At 40.3% G+C, this 16,354-nt stretch overlaps 1 protein-coding gene and 1 long non-coding RNA gene across 4 annotated transcripts in view; one reads left to right on the top strand and one right to left on the bottom strand.

Moving 5' to 3' along the window:
- LOC109687857 (NBPF family member NBPF6-like protein) overlaps positions 1-16,354 on the bottom strand; it is a 480,343-nt gene that overhangs the window by 116,566 nt on the left and 347,423 nt on the right. The window lies entirely within an intron of this gene.
- LOC141414893 (uncharacterized) overlaps positions 6,565-16,354 on the top strand; it is a 28,581-nt gene continuing 18,791 nt past the window's right edge. Inside the window, exons 1-2 of the long non-coding RNA XR_012439857.1 lie at positions 6,565-6,726; positions 14,925-15,118. This is a non-coding gene — a long non-coding RNA (uncharacterized lncRNA). The remainder of the gene's footprint in view (positions 6,727-14,924; positions 15,119-16,354) is intronic.

Consider the following 16,354-nt stretch of genomic DNA (forward strand, 5'->3'; position numbering starts at 1 on the left):
GAATTTTTATTAGCATATATTAGTTGTACCAAGAGGTTCCATTGTGATATTTCCATACTTGCACACAATGTACTTAGATCAAATCCATGTCCTCTATTTTATTCTCCCCTCCCACTATAAAATTAATTAGAAAGGGTTTCATTGTTTTATTGTCATACATGCATATAAAACACTTAGACCATATTCATGCTGCATTTCATCCTCTTCACCCTCCCGCTGGGATCCACTTCCCAAAAGTCCCTGTTTTACATTCCTATCATTCATTTTTAAGGACTAGATTTCTGTATGGGACAGAACATGAGACATTTGGCTTTCTCAGTCTGGCTTATTTCACCTAACATGATGACCTCCAGTTCCATCCATTTTCTTGAATATGACATAATTTTATTCTTCTTTATGGCTGAATTATACTCTAAAATGTATATATGCCATGTTTCCTATACTCTCTCAGTTGATTAGACTGATTCCATATTTTGACCAGTTAAAGTGCTGCTTTAAACATGGGTGTGCAGGTATCCCTATCATATGTTGGCTTGTACTCCTTTTGATATATGCCTAGGAATGATACAGCAGAATCACACAGTAGTTCTATTTTTAGTGCTTATAAGAACCTCCACCTTGATTTCCATAGTTGCTGCACTAATTTACATTCCCACCAATAGTGTATAAGGGTCCTCTCCCTTTTCCCCTGTTCCCCAGCATCCTTGCCAGCATTTGTTCCTGTTTGTTTTCTCAATGACAGGCGATGTGACTTGGATGATATAGAACCTCTCAAAAATTGATCTTAAATAGGCAGGTGATGTGATCAGGTTTGTGTTTTGAAACAATCATTCTGAATGTTTTGGGTTCTAGTAAGACGGTTAGTCAAGCCGAAAAGGAAAACTCTGGGTAAATTCAAACAATAACATTTTGTTTTTCCACTCACAGTTGAGCTCACAGAGAAGAAAAATAAATTTTCAGTGCCCCAAACAAAGGAAACAAAGGCAGAGAGAGCTTTGAGCAAGCATGAAGCTAAGTTTAAGGATGGGAAGACCCAAGAACAGAGAATGGCTTACACTTCCCATGACAGGATAGGAGATAAGGATTTAGGACTAAGGTAGAGTTAGAACTGAGAATCTAGGGCTGTAGGGTGTAGCTCAGTGGTACAGCACTTACCTAGAATGCATGAAGCCCTAGGTTGGATCCCCTGGCACCACAAAACATGACAAAACAGAACAGAATTACTGTACTGTAAATGAAAGGAAGCTCTAAGAAAAAGAAAATCTACTCAGCCTCACAGAAACACCACACAAAGTTTATTATGACCCTGTCTCAGGGAGGAAAAACTTCTGTATGAAAGAGAAATTTTAATGCCAATTTAAGTCAGTTTTGGAGTCTTATGTCTTACTTTATACTAACCATCTCTGATCCTAAACTTAAAATAAAGTTTGTCCTATGCCAGCAATAACCCAGAGCACTTTGTAGAGGCATACCCAGCCTCCTGAAGGGACATGACCACACTCAGGCTGCACAAGATACCACAGTTGGTCTGGCAGGGGGAGTTCTGCTCCAGAGAAGTTTAAGTCAAATACACAACATACCATGAAAGAAAGTCAAACTCATAGAGCAGGATCACACTTTCAGAACTTTGAGTTATTAAATATTTTATTAGGCATGGAAAAACATGCCTTAAAAGTACTAAAGATATTAAGGAAGGATTTTTTAAAAGAATAAGATTTGAAAAGGAATCAAACAAAACTTTTCAGAAAGAAAAGAAAAGCTGTATCTGAAATGAAAAAAGGTAATGACTACATCAAAGAACAAAGTAATACAAATGAAAAGGGAAGAATAAGAGATCATAGCAAATGAACTTATGGAAACTATGATAAAAATTGATAAACATTGAGACTAAAAGAAAAGATTCAAAAAGCATATTATAAAAGTTGAAGGAGATAGTAAATTTAGGAAGCAGTAAGGTTCAAAGAATGAACATCTGAAAGTTTTTCAGAATAGTTTCAACAGTGAGAACAGGTCTGATTTTCCATCTTCATACCTGTGTACATAAAATTTCCACCATATTCACCCACCTACACCCTTTCCTTATATCCTCCCCCATCCCACTAGAACCAACCCCCAGACAGGACCCATTTGTCCTTCCTATCCTCCATTTTTGTTTGTTTACAATATCTATACAGAGAATTTCATTATGACATTTTCATATTATAACTGCCTGTTTCATGCTTCCTATTTATCATACATGTGTTGTATTCCAAAAAGGTTCATCTGCTCCATTTTTCTCCTTTCTACCTTAGTCCTCTTCTTACAGTGATTTTAACAGGTTTAAAATTGTACTCATGTATGAAAATGGAAAACGGACCTGTAGAAACTAGTCTAAGAATGAAGGGCTGGGGAACAAAGGAGAATGATGGAGAGCTTAATTTTTTAAAATTATTATTGTACTGAAGAAACAGTGACTGAAAGAGCAAGATAATCACAGTAAGAAAAAATATCCATATCGAGACATATACCAGTGAAACTAAAACATAGAGAAAGACTTGGGCATAACACTCTATCTGAAAAATAAACTAAAAACAAAAAGACAGGGGGCTGGGGGTGGTTCCAGTGCAGCTTAAGGGGTAGAGCTCTTGCCTTGCAGGTTCAGCTTTAAAGTCCTGAGTTCAATCCCCAGTACCACAAAAAGAGGAGGAAGAGGAAGTGTAAGATCTTAGTGTGAACTGGTGACAAAAGACAGGTTTATAAAGAATTATAACAGGAATGAATCAGACTTTTCAACAAGAAGACAAAGTTATTTTAAAGTTACAGTGAAGAAATATTCTTAACCTAGAATTCTCTATTTAGCTAAACTAATTCTCAAAGCTGAGGGAAAAACAAAGTCACTTCCAGACAGAGAATGAGAACAACAAACATATAAGAGAGAAAAGTTAAAAGAAACATAAGTATGATAAGTAGGAAGCATGAAACAAGCAGTAACAAAAGTGTGCCAGTTATACAAATAAATACAATTGATTAAACTTGGCAATTAATAGATATTCTCAGATTTGGAGGTTTTCTTTTTAAAAATCAAGTTATATTTATACGATGTTTATTAGTAATAAACAGGTGAATGTGAAAGTGTTTAAAACCAAAAAAAGATAAACCATGCTTCTGTTTCTACAATAGCATAGCTGGGATGGAACATATCCTCTCACAACAAAAAAAGAAAAAGAGAAAGAAAAAAAAAACTGGAAAACTTAAAAAAAAAGAAACAGTTGCTTTCAGACACTGGACAACAAGCAGCTGTGATCTCCCAGAGAAAGAAAAGAACCAATATAAGCCCTGTGAGCACCCAGCCTTCTCTCTGGGAAAACTTTCCAGACTGTGGTTCAGGGAGGGAAATTCCAATCAGAGCATAATGGCTTTGCTGAGTTGAGGACACAGAGATAAGCATTTGAAATTTGTTGGAGGAGTTTCATAAAAAAGAGCTCTACACACACACACAAAACAAGAGCTCCAGAAATTTGCCTAATTTGCCTTGAGTCCTTTGCTGAACACTAAGTCATGAATGTGTAAAGCAACACTGCAGAAGACTGAGCTAAGAACAACCAGGGCACACTAAAATAAACAATCCCAGAGCTGATACACAGTTGGAGAAGCATCAGTTTCATCTTCCAGAATGAAGCATCCTTAATGAACAGCTTGGGTTGGGTGTTCAGTTTGTAGGTGCTCCAAGAGGCACACCTTAGTTGTAGGGCTAAAATGATCCTACAGAAAAGACTACTGTAAACCTGCTCTGTCAGAGCTTAAAAGAAGCAGTTGATCTGCAAGTAAGAAGTCAGCAAATCTAGATTTCAACAAGGATTCACAATGTCAGCATCCAATTTTAAGAGATACCAGACCTGTTAAGCTGTAGAAAAATGTGACCCATGACCAGAATAAAACTTAGTCATTGTAAACAGATGCAAGAAAAAAAATTACAGAAATGACAGAATTAGAAGACAAGGACTTTAAAACAATTATTATCCAGATAAGAGATAGTAACAGGTCTGAATTCCCTTGTTTCTATAAACAAGTAAAAAGAAAGATGAATGAAATATAGGAGGAAAAACCAGTTTTCAGATAATAAGCAGATAGCACATAGTGAAATGAATGGAAGTAGAGATCATCGTGTTAAGCAAAATCAGCCAGGTTCAGAAGGGCAAATGTCATATGCTTTCTCTCATATGCACAATCTAGATCTAAAATATATCTGCATATGTACATACACGTAAATATATAATATGATTGCAATTGTGGGACTGTTTAGGGAGTGCTAAGAGATGCTGATGTTTTTCATTAAAGGCCTTGTAGAACATTTTGACTTTAAAATATGTGTATATATTATTTAGGCAGGAAAAAAGAGCTAAATTAGAAAAGCAAGGGAAAATAGAGCCCTGAGAGCAGTTCACAGAGCTGTGACAGGACCATGAGATCAGGCAGGGAGATCAGACATGAGCCATTCCACACATGCAGTGCCCACAGGGAGAAGGGAGTGTTCAATGACAGCCTTGTCCTCCCAGTGACATGGAGAGGCCGGGCTTTTGAGACCTCAGTGCTCCTGTTGTAAAACAACCACTCTCCAATCATGCTACTGCTTTATTGCTTTAAAAAAGTAAGACACAAATGTCGTAATGAAGCCCATTATTTTGTGCGATTAATATCAGCTAATAAAAAAGGGAAAAAATAGGAAGCACATGGGGGTAAGGAAATACTTTAATCCTTACACTTTCCCCAGGGCTTGCTGTACACGCCGAGTGCTGTCAAGCTTTAATCAGCCCAGAGCAGATGATGTATACACACTCACATTCTCTAACATTCAAATTACTTTTCTGCTCCTGTTTCAATGGTGTTTTCCAAGAAGGCTGAAAGAAAGCAGTCTGAAAAATGTGAGTGCTGAAGAGTGCTCACTTACAGGACTCAGAACAGTCAATGATCATAGTCAACATTGACAGAGAAGCACTACAGAACAAAACCAATTTTTACTGCCCTGCTGCTTCTTCCCATTTACCCCTTCCCCATGTCTTCTGGTTTTCTTGCCTCTTGGTCCCCAGGAATCTATACCTCATTGGCTGCTTCAGTTGGACTCCTGGAGTCTTTGAGTTCTGACTAGAGGCTTGTGTTCACTGGGGAAGGAAGAAGGTGGGCAGTGACTGCATTTCTGTCACAGTGCCACTTTATATTGCTATGAGCTCCAGTAACACTGCTCCCTCTCTCTTCTCACTCAGAACTAAAGGTAATGCTTTGCTCCACTTTCCAAATATAACAAAATACCCCTGGGAAAAATACAAAGAAAAGTAGTCTGTTTTGATCACAATTTTGGAGGTTGAAAGTCCAAAACTCATGGCAGTGGTTCTGGGAGGGACCCTTAATGCATCACGTCATGTGGATGGCATGGAGGAAGGTGGGAGCATGTGCAAGAGAGAAAGACCACATGGTAAGACAGGAAGCCAGAGAGAGTCAGGCTAGGCTCGCTCTTTTGAAACAACTATTATTGTGGGAACTAATTTGAATCCCAAGAGAACTGTCTGAATCCCTTCTGAAGCCAGCACCCTGTGACCTAAGCACCCTGTTAGGTTAGGTAAAAGTTGAAGTCAACACATCCCAACCAGGAGACCAATAAGTGGAGATTTTAAAATTTAGGACAGGAACATTGAGTACAGTCTGTGGTTTGCAGACAAAAATTGTTTAGGTCAAGCCCTCTTTTCTCACCCCACATAAATGTCAAGATGAGAGGTCTGGTTTACATTCTCAGAAACTGTCCCATAAAAGTCTAAGTGGAACCTCAGAGGCATGAAATGAGGGATGAGTTTAGACACCACATCTAACATTTCCAGATGCTTCTGGCCAAAACAGTAGATTCCATTTCCATAGGTTTAAAAATAAGGACCATTATTCTCTCATATAACTATTCTGGATGTTCATGGACTTTCTTCTCTGAAGAAGGCCTTGTCTCTAATCACCCCTCCCCATCATTCCCAGCAAGGCCACAAGATGCAGCTTCTGTTCCAGGCAATATATCAATATATTGACACAAGTCTACCAAAAGGACAGGAGGTTCTTTCTGCTTCTCTCTTCCTCTCTGTCTCTCTCTCTGTCTCTCTCTGTCTCTCTCTGTCTCTCTCTCTGTCTCTCTCTCTCTCTCTGTCTGTCTTTACTTAGATACATGACAGACCGGGAAACAAAATGCCTGGTGCTTTCAACTTCTACAATGGGAAGTAATCCTTACCTGTATCATGGACTCTACGTTCATGTACTTCTCTCCTAAATTTATATATTGAAGTCCCACCATCTAAGATGATGGCATTAAGAGATGGGGTCTAGGGGCAGGAACTCAGTCATGAGGCTAGCACCCTTGTCAATGGTATTAGTGCCCTTACAAGAAGAGACACAAGAGCTTGCTGTATCTCTCTGGTCTTCACCATACAATAAACTAGGAAGTGAGCCCCACCAGACACTGAATCTGCCATCACCTTCAGCTTGGACTTCCAGCCTCTACAAATGTGAGAAACAAATGTTTGTTGTTTAAATCTATGCTATTTTTTTACAGCAGCCCCGGCAGATGTAGATGACCAGAGAGGAAGGAGAGATGGATGATACACTGGTGGATAAACAACCAGCAGTTCTAGCAACATAAACTAAACACCAAGAAGAGAAAGATATCAGAGCCCCTGAGGGTGGCACCTGTGCTCAAGTGAGAAAGACACTTGTGAGGTGTGCTTATGTCCATTCTTCATGTGGATCAATTTATGTGAAACTCCAGGGGCAGAGACTGTGGTGACATCAGGCCATCATTTCTACAAGAAGAAAATATTGGTACTACAGCTGTCTCAGAGAAAAATGCAGCTCACAAGCAAATATTTATGAGATGCACATATGAAAGCTGTCACGAGCACTAAAAATACACATGCACCTTTGTGCTCCACATTACTCTCACCTTCTTCTTAGCTGTATTTTCATGGTTTATTAAATTTACCCACATTTTATAATAGCAACATTTGGCATGCCAAAAATGTTAATGTTTGTCAGCAATTCTGCTGTAAGTCTTCTTTTGCCAAAAATGTTGCTTAATCAATAAAAGTTGTCTGCAGATTAAATCTTATAACAACATTTTATAAGCCACTATATATATCATTTTATGGTATAATATCATTTTGGGTAAGGCACTATTCTTCTCTTTTAATTAGAGAAAACCATTCTTTTTTTGTCTTTATAAGAGAGAACAAACATTTCTCAATGCTTTGCATCTGAGGTAGAACATCTCTCTGGTTCTACACATTCCCGCATACCACCACATGGATTCTCATAGAGCCTTGTGTGATGTGTGGTTGTGTGTATGCACATGTGCTGTATGTGTGTGAGATGGGTTGTAAAAGTGGTGTTATGTGTGTAGTGTGTGTTTGTGTGGTGTATGCAGTGTATGTGCTCTGTAGTATATGTGTGTGCATGATATGTGTACATACGTGGTGTGTGTGCATGGTATGGCTGTGTACATGGTGATGTGTGTGTAGTGTGTGTGGCATGTTTATTCTCTATGGTGTGAATGTGTATGTCCATGTGTGTGTGTGTGTGTGTTGCTGTCCTTATACAGCAAGGGTCCCAATGCTTGAGAAAGCTTACATGTTAGTGATTCAGTACAGATTTCAAATCAGATTTACTTATAACTAAAAAAATTGTCCTCATTGTACTGAGGTTTGAACTCAGGAACTCACACTTGCTAGATCTCACTCTATCACTTGATAGACAAAAATTTTTGTGAGACAAAAATGTCTCCAGCATTTTTGGCTTTATTTTTCAAGTATAGTCTTTGTGTCTTTGCCTAATCCAGCCTGAATTGCCATCCCCCTATCTCACCTCCAATGAAGCTGGGATGGCAGGTGCATGCCACCATGCCCAGCCTCTTAGTAGAGATGAGAGGTCTGACTAAGTTTTTCCCAGGTTGGCTTCAGACCACCATCTTCCCAATCTCTGCCTCCTGCATGAATACTTGTAATTAGAGGTGTGAGCCACAACTAGCAAAAACCCTTGGTCCTTCCTATTATTTCTTATACTCTCACTTCAACAAAATTAGAGATAGGGGCAAAATAGTTTCTGCCAGGAAGTGAGGGGGTAGTGGGGGAGAGGGAGGGAGCAGGGAGTATAAGGGAGGGGATAGGGAAAGGGGGTAGAAATGACCCAACCATTGTATGCATATATGAATAAAATAAAAATTAAAAAAAAGAGGTGTGAGCCACTGTGCCCAGCCAACTCATGATTTTTTACCATCACCACCACCTTGTCCTCACAGAGAGTGGATGGTTCATGACTGTGTGGCTTTCAATCAAAGTTATGAAACAGAGTCACAGGGTAAGGGGCACGTGTATTCATTTCCTAGGGCTATTGTAACAAATTATCAAACCAGGTAGCTCAAAAACAGAAATCTGTCCTCTCTCAGTTTTGAAGGCCAGAATTCCCAAATCAAGGTATCAGCAAGATCAGTTCTTTCTGAGGGCTCTGGGAGCCTGTTCCAGCCTGTCTCCCAGCTTTTGTGGGTTTCCCACAATCTTTTGTGTTCCTCTGATTATAGAGGCATTGCTCCAATCTCAGTCTCTGTCTTCACATGACCTCTCCTTTTTCTATGTCTCATCCTCTTGTAAGAACACCAATTGCTGGGTCTAGAACCTATCTAATCTAGTATTACCTTATCTTAACTGAACTAATTATATCTGAAGGACTCCTATTTCCAAGCATTCTGAGGTTCCATTTTGTGTTGCTCTAACAGATTACTTGAAGCTGGATAACATATAAAGAAAACAGGTTTATTTGGCTAGTGATTCTAGTGATTGGAATGTCCAAATAGTATGGTGTCAATGTCTGGAGAGGATCCTGGCTGTGTCACACCATGGCAGAGGGCATCTCATGGCAGGAGCAAGTGTGAGAGAGCTCACATGGTGAGAAAGGTAGCAAGGGAGCTTGCTTGTTCTTTTATAACAACCTGCTCTGTCCTGAGCTAATCCACTGTGATACCTAACCCACCCCAGGAGATCAGCATTAATCTCTTCATGAGGCAGCCATGACCCAGTCACCCCTACTGGGAGCCACCTCTTAAAGATCTGACCACCTTTCAAGACAGTTACATTGGGGCTCAAACTGCCAGAACATGACTCTTTGGGGAACAAACCACATCCAAACCATAGCACTGGGGGACATGAATCTAGGGGAGGGGATACTGTCCAACTCAGTAGTGAGGTCTGAGTAACTCAGAACTTGAAAGAATCTGAGTTCACTGTCAGAACAGACTGCTTGCCTTTTGTGTAGTCAGGAAGTGCATGGAAAGGACAGGGACAAAGCCGAACTCCCACAGTCACTCAACAAATATTTCTGGAGAGCCTTGGAGGTGCTCCAAGCACTGGGATATGAGATCGAATTGAACAGCAGAGATCTCTGGGATCGGGAGCTTTCTTATCCACTCTGTGCTTTGTTGGCTTAACACCTAGTGCTGATGGGGATAATTCAGAGAGCCCTTCTCTGCAGCTCTCCCTCTCCCTTCTGAAGCTTTAGGTCAATAACCCCATCACGAGCACTCACAGACCCTCTCCCATTTCACACTGCTCTTATGTACCTTGTCCTATTTAATTCTGTCAGAAACACCTGGACAAGTTTCTTCTGATGATGTCTGTCTTTCTGATGGAAAATGCCTGGAACAAAGGTGGAACTTGACCCCAGGTCATCCAGCTCACAAACGTTGGAATTTTTTTTTATCTCAGTGCTGTTGCAGTCAGGCAGGTAATTCGAAGGGGAGAATAACCATCAGATAAGGCAGCATGGAGATGATGAGGAGCTGGTAATGCAGATATTAAATACAGATGTCCTTACACTCAGCAGTTAGGAATTTAGAGTTCTAGGAATTTATCCTAGAACATGTGTGAAACAACCCAATTGTCATCCATTGGAGACCATAAGTGTTGACATGTCCACACAAAGGATTGGGTTGCAGCTGTTAAAAATGGCACAGTTTTACTAATACAAGATGACCTCCAAGATGCAGAATTAAGTGGAGAAAGCATTTTGCAGATGAATTGTATATGCCTCATGTTCACGGAGTCTCTGAGCCAATGAAGATAATAACAAAGATCATCTCCAGGGAAGGAAAATCTACAAAGCATTTTGCAAACATCCTTTTCTAAGTGATTATTGAACTATGTGAATGAATTTCTATTTTCAACAATTAGCTAAAAGTATAGTTTATGTCCATGAAAAGACAGGATGGGCAGTTTGGGCTGCATGGGGTTAGGTCTGTATTGTGGCCATGGTCAGTCCTCTCCTGATGCTCACAGCTGGGCTTCTCACTGGGCTCATTAAATGTGTGTAGCTTGTTGACGCAAATCATTTTGTGCTGTGAGCTTTGCAGGCCAGTACCCAAAGCTGTGTGAGCTGATGCTGTACTCCTCGCTCCATATTCCTTCCTCAGGTTTGGGAATATCCCTAAAATACAGAGGACCCTCAACTGAATTGCTTGCGACCTTTAAGGACACCCTTTGAAGATTCCATGTTTGCCTCAAGTCTGGTCCCATACACAGGCAAACAAAAGGGAAGACTTGAAAAGAACAAAATAAAAATCCTCAAACACCTGCCTTTCAAGATTCTAAAAGCACAGATTTGTTATAAAAATAATCTTGGGAAATGGGTCTCACTTTTTTGGTTCCAGGTGGTGGCAGTTTCAATGCCAAATGTTATTTCTACGGGGTCTGTGCATCCTAGGGATAACGCATAACCAAAGACTTCGTCATGGGGCACTGGAAATCCCTTCTCTTATGGGGAACAGGCTGAGGCAAATTTGACTACTATGAACGTCAATTTTCAGGATCTTGGTGCATAGTACTGAAAATTCCTCAGGTCTTGTTGGCATTTCAGAAGTCACAGACTGCATAGTAGCCAACACTGCAATGGATGTTGTCACTGTGAAGGAAAGCTGTCCTTGGTGTGTGAGGTAGCTGCATTTAATTGCTATCCACAGAGACTCCTTTGAACTCTTCTGGAGTCTATTATTTTAGTTGCTTCTCAAATAAAGTCTGGTGATTATTTTAGGGGTATATGTAGGTAGTCTTCAAGGATGCTTGTCTTGTTCTTGCAGAGTTGTTTTGTCTGGAGAAAATTACAGAACTCAGCAGAAAAGAAAATGTTCTTTCCTGATGCACTGAGAGAATACTTGAGGATAAGGAATAGAGACTGTTTGGGTGCACCAGGTGCAAATCCTGGGGTTACCATCCAGCTTACATCAGCCTCCATGGAGCTCAGACTTTATGTTGCCATCCTTGGAGAGGAAATGACATAGATGACATACCTCCAAAGATATCTTAGGCCTTTGGGAAGCAGCTTCTTGAACTTGAGCTCTTTGAGCTGCTGCTAGCATCATCTTGTTGTGTTCGTCTGTCTTCTAATATAACAACAAAATACCTGAAGCAACAAGTCCAAGAATGGATGTCCCCATATGTGCAGTAGCTGGTGAGGGCCCTCTTGGCTGCATCACATTAACACAGATGACACCATGGTGGGAGTGCCAGCCAGAGGGAGAGACCACATGTCAATAGAGGAACCAAAGAAATTCAGGGGGGTAGGTTTACTCTTTTGTAACAACTCTTGAAGGAAGTAACTAGGATCCCATGAAGCCTGAATTAATTCTTTCTAATGGCAAAGCACTCATTGACTTAACCATCTTCCACTAGGCCCTCTTTTTAAAGGTTTCACTACCACCAACACTGCCACGCTAAGAACCATCCCTCCAACACATGAACCTCTAGGGGAAAAAGCACATCCAAACCTTGGCACTGGGTCATTGTTCTGGAGCACACTTACAAGTGCCACCAACTGGATCTAATAGGGCCCAGCCCATTTAGGGCACTTCTCTGTGACCTCAGACCACATATAAGACTGGTCATGTGCAAAGGCAGCCATCCTTGTCAGGTGTGATGGACGTGTGAGCAGGTGGAGAGGGTGGGTGTGCACACATGAGTAGTTATATAGAGAAGAACATTTCCAGGATGCTTTGGCTAAGCCAGTATGCAAAACGTTGTGATGTGAAGCCTCCCTGGTTGTTAAAGAATGTCAGAGGCAGGCTAGACACCAACACCAACAGCTGACCCCTCCTCCCAGGATATTACTTTAACCCGTATCATAGTCATTGAAAACCACAATGTAGAAACACAGTGAGAATTGGTGAAAACAAAAATGAAACAAAACAGTAAAGATAAACTTCTGACTCTCAATAATGGTACCAACTGCACCCAAAAATTGGGAACTGAGAAAGAAATGTAAGAGAAAAAGTTCTAAGAGCAGCACAGAACCCCTTCTCATTCAGCATCACACAACCAAGAGAGACTGAGGGCTTAACCTGAGCTTAATTTATGGCCTTTGTGAACTATGAGGGTCAAGGGGTACACAAACCTCTTAGGATATAGTTGAACTTGGTCATTGTTAGCATTTATTTTGTGATTTAGGAATGTAAAGAAAGCAGATCTGTGGGGAGTGTTTCATTGACTACCAACACCAAGGAAAAGCCCCTTCAAGGTGACACATTGTCTCTTTCATTCTTATGGCCCTTAGCCAGAGCCAGATTGAGTGACAAGTCACCCTGCCATTCAGAGATAAAAGCTACTTCACTGGAAATTTCTTCTATCTGATAATCTCATTAAGCCGGCTCTGGTTGGCCAGTATTAAAATGTGAGTACACTGCCTGAGAAGAGATGGATGAAGTCACGTACAGCCACCAATGTGCAGTCCTAGGTCAGTTCATCAGAGGGGCTATGCCTGGAATGGCAGCAGTGCCAGGAACTGAAGCTGTTGATGAGAGGAGGAAAGGAAAGACCTAAATCTGTAGCCAGCATAGTGGACACATGGTGCTTAGGACCTGGGGACAGCTGTCACGGGGTGAATGTGCTGGAGCAGAATCACCTGCAATTTTGCCTACAGCCAGCCCTGCATTACCATTTTCAGATGTGAACCTGTCAGCAAGCCAGGGAAGGGCTGTGTGTTACTTGCTGCATTTACAAAGCCCAGACATCTGCAGGTCGATCTTGCTATCTTAGGTGAGAATGTGGCAGGCTCAGGTGGAGCCACCTTAAAGTACCAAAAATAAATAAGTTATAAAATATAAAATAAAACAAATTAAAATGACAAGTTCACCCAGATGCAGTCTAAAATTTCCTCAACCTTTGACATTTTATTTTTATTTGTTCATTTTTTTTTAGTGGCTCTGGGGTTTGAACTTAGGGCCTCACTCTTGCTAGGCACTCTTACTGCTTCAGTCATTCTGCCAACCAATATGTATTTTTGATGTCTAATTATTGTGCATATTTATGCAGTAACATGTGATGTTTCGACACCTGCATACATTGGGTAATCTTCAAATTAGGGAGAGCATCTATCTCCTCAAGCATTTACCATCTCCTTTTGTTGAGAACATTCAAAATCCTTTCTTCTAGCATTTTAGACACATATATATCTAATGCATGTACATTAACTTTATCTTTGATTACCTGGCTGTATACTAGAACACCAGAACTTATTCATTCTATCTAACTATAATTTCATACCCATTGATCAACTTCGTATCTCTTCCTCTCCCTTGGTCTCCCCAGTCTCTGGTAACCACCATTCTACTCTCAGCTTCTATGATATCAATTCTTTTAGATTCCACAAGAGTGACATCATGCAGTATTTGTTTTTCTGTGCCTGGCTCATCTTAATTAACATAAAGTTTTGACTTTTTTTGATCTCAAGATACTGAGAATCAATGGTTTCAGATCACTGATCATTTCTAAACAACAAAATCAGTCCCCAAATGAACTGAAAAAAGCTCGTAGAACATGTTCTTTCCATTCAAAAAACCCAAAGTCTATAGGGTAACACCTGACACACTTACAACAAAATATAATTTACATAACTTTTACAATCATTACAAGTCTTCTACTCAGGCCAATATGAAATACAAAGCTATAGCAGCTTCTAATCTATATTTAGGGAGAGACCAAGCTGCAATCCCTCCATGAACAATAAGGAAGAAAAGGAATAAAAGCAAAGCAAGAAGATTACACACCTGTCTGGAGGTTACTTGCAAGAGGGCTAAAGTACCTAAGAGAACTTTCCTCTACCTCACCTCTGAAACAGACTTGAACAAATGGGAACTCCCTGTCCAAGCAGGAGATATAAAACATTCGTCACATCTCTGTCCCTTTATGTTGAGGATAGGTAGTTTGATCATAGTCAGTGGCAGGATATCAAGGTCAATGCTTTATGCACTTACATCTCTCAATCCTACTTCAGCTTCCAGTGGTGACTTTATGATACAAGCACGAATTACTTAGGTATAGAGCCATGTGCCTGTAATGACATGTCATTCAATGACAGATACATATACGACGGTGGTCCTGTAACACTATGAAGCTGAAACGTTCCTGTTGCTAGTATTTTTACTGCGCCATTTCTAGGTTTAAATATGCTTCAGAACACAAATACCACTGTGTTACAGTTGCCCCACAGTGTTCAGAAATGCCCCATGCTGTGCAGGCTCGTAGCCTACATGTGCAGTGACACCCATACAGTTTTGTGTAGGAACATTGTGATGTTCTCACAGTGACAAAACCACCTAACAATGCATTTCTCAGAATATATTCCTGTCATTAAGGGATGCCTGAGTGTATATGAGTAAAATACAGAGTGCCTGGAATCAATGTGATAAACCTCTGAATACGGCAGTAAGAAATTCTGTACTTAGTGACAACTTGTGGAGTGTCTTGCCACAGGCTGCCAAGCGTTCCATCATAATTGATTATGGGAAGTCTTGATTACAAAGCTGTGTCTCAGTGGGTTTTCTGTCCAGGAAGAACTGACTGAGTGGGAGAAAAATAAAAATTGATCATTCCTGTTTCTTTCAGTTTCACAGGTTAACTGATAGATGCACAGATGAATCTAAAATAATTCCACACGTCGCTGTAACAAAGTGGGGAGCACCTTTGTCTATGCAATAACTCCCTCCATTCTTATCATCATATCAAGATGGACACATTAGACCATCCAGAAGCATCTTCCTTTTAATTAATTTCAGATCCTCAGAGCAACTTCTGTCAAGGTTAGTGGGAAGCATACTTCTGACTGTGAGGGTGATGACTTGGGGGGCACGGGTGTGAGGTGCAATGTAATTTACCTATTAACATTAGAGTTCCATGGTAGTGGTTTGAAAGTGTTTACACTCAAAGAAATCCTTCTTCAGAGAAAGGCTAATGCAGAAGCACCCCTATGCAACTCTTCCTGACTCTGTGTCATGTGACCTCCATTTGGTAGCTTGAAATCTCATTGGCCACAGTGAGCATGTTGATACTATGGAAGTAGCAAACACCACAAACCAGGTTGTCTCCCCACAGAGAGCTGATTACAAGACATCTATAGTCCACCACTGTGTTAGTTTTCTGTTGCTGTGATTAATACCTAAGATAAACAATTTAACTTTATTTTTGGCTCTCAGTTCCAGAGGTTTTGGTCCATGGTCACTTGGCCCTGTCACTTTGGAACTGTGGCAACACAGTAAATCATGGAAAAGCAGCTGTTACAAGAGATCTGCTCACCTCATGATGGCCAGGAAGTAAAACAGAACAATAGGGGATGGGCTAGAGTTCCACTATCCCTTCATTTACACATATGCATATCCAGGTGTTGAGCAAGCCATGGCTTTTGGGAAAAGATCATGGAAGCACAGATCTTCACATATGATGAAACTAATTCACCCTAAAGTCATGCAAAGACCTCAGCAAGAAAGGTTCCATTCATTCCCTTTTCTAGGAGCCAGGAACTCCCAATTTAAAGAATTAACTCACTCAAATTTAAAGAAGGAAAATACACCTCAAGAGGAGTTTTCTTGCCATTAGAGTTACTCATATGGTGTTCTGAAGTGCTAAATCTTGATTGCCAAACTGTTTACTGTAATTAAGAATATCAGCATGGTTTTCTTCTGATGAAAATAAAGCTTAGTATATTACATCACTGAAAAAAGAGTCTCTTATCTCCTTTAAGTTCCACATCTGTGAGCCAATAAGAACTCTTTTCAAGATGTGTTTTCCCCCCACCAAGGATATGAAGGACTTTTTTCCAATCAAATTAGCATTGCCCAAGAGAGAAGATATGCCATCATTTCACTCAAACACTACTATATCCTTCTACATTTCATCAAGCATATGTAAGTATGTCTGAAGAACATGTTGATTTCTACCATCTTTTGCTTCCAATAATAAACTATGCAATTTTGAAGTAGATTCCAATCTTTCAATACTTCTTTTGAATCAGCATGATGGTACCAGGTGCAAATCAAAGA

This window comes from Castor canadensis, chromosome 12 (assembly GCF_047511655.1).
Source record: "Castor canadensis chromosome 12, mCasCan1.hap1v2, whole genome shotgun sequence".
NCBI classification, from domain to species: domain Eukaryota; kingdom Metazoa; phylum Chordata; class Mammalia; order Rodentia; family Castoridae; genus Castor; species Castor canadensis.